Genomic DNA, 1,079 nt, shown 5'->3' on the forward strand with positions numbered 1-1,079 from the left:
CAATCTTAAAATGAAGAATTAAAGATACACCTCAAAAATCTATTGGAAAATGTTGTTTAAATGTTGAAATACCCTCTAATTGATCATCTTGACATTGAAAAGTACGAATATGAAGCCAAAAAAGAAATGATTTTGAGTCTCTGAAATAGTACAACTTGCAACACCTTATCTAGATCGTCCATTTTCGAGATTTTCATATGTTTATATATCTACTTCATTTTAAGCATTTTTATAATTTTAAAATTTTATAATTTTAAAAATTTTATAATTTTATAATTTTAAAATTTTATAATTTTAAAATAATTTTATAATTTTATAATTTTATAATTTTATAATTTTATAATTTTATAATTTTAAAATTTTAAAATAATCGTAAAAAATTTTATATCAAAATTACATGTTATGATTAAATTTGGAGGTGTTTAATTGGATTGTCGAAGGTTGCAACATTATAAAAACCACACCTAGTTGTTCTTTTTCATATTTATTTTGGAATTGCTCTAACTTATTTCCAGATTGTTTTTTATCTTCTTTATTTTGGATTGGATCAGGATTCTTGAGTTTTTGTTTAAAAGATAGGATTCTTGAGTTTTTGGTTAGGAAAAAGGAAAATGTCAGAAAAAAGAGGGGCATTCCGAGAATTGAACTCGGGACCTCTCGCACCCTAAGCGAGAATCATACCACTAGACCAAATGCCCACGAGTTATTGCATTCTTCTTAGTAATTAACTATATCCAATGAATCTTTGCTCCATGAATTCATTCGAACACTATCAAATAGCTCATGTCCCTAGCTATATGGTCCCCGATAAAAAGCCTGGTCGGGTTTCTAGGTCAACTTTAGTTTAAAGCAATGTTTGGAAACCCAAATCAACGGCTTTGGATCAGTCTAAATAGGTGTTTTAAAAAAATAATAGAAAATAAATAAAATAAAATAACACGGGTTTATAAAGTGGGGATATAGAGAAGACATAAGAATATATTAGATAAGTTAAAAAAAAGAAAAGGTATATACATGGGGGTTTGGGCTTGTAAGAGGAAACCAGACCAAGACCCCTACCATCCTGAAACCATTTTGGT

At 28.0% G+C, this 1,079-nt stretch overlaps 1 non-coding gene across 1 annotated transcript; it reads right to left on the bottom strand.

Annotated features, from left to right (window-relative positions):
• Positions 1-626: 626 nt before the first annotated feature.
• Positions 627-698, bottom strand: TRNAP-AGG (transfer RNA proline (anticodon AGG)). Its single transcript has one exon. It is a non-coding gene; the product is annotated as a tRNA-Pro (tRNA).
• Between the last annotated feature and the right edge of the window lie 381 nt (positions 699-1,079).

Source organism: Amborella trichopoda, chromosome 7, assembly GCF_054954075.1.
Source record: "Amborella trichopoda isolate Santa Cruz 75 chromosome 7, AtrichopodaSantaCruz75HAP2 v2.0, whole genome shotgun sequence".
Taxonomy (NCBI): domain Eukaryota; kingdom Viridiplantae; phylum Streptophyta; class Magnoliopsida; order Amborellales; family Amborellaceae; genus Amborella; species Amborella trichopoda.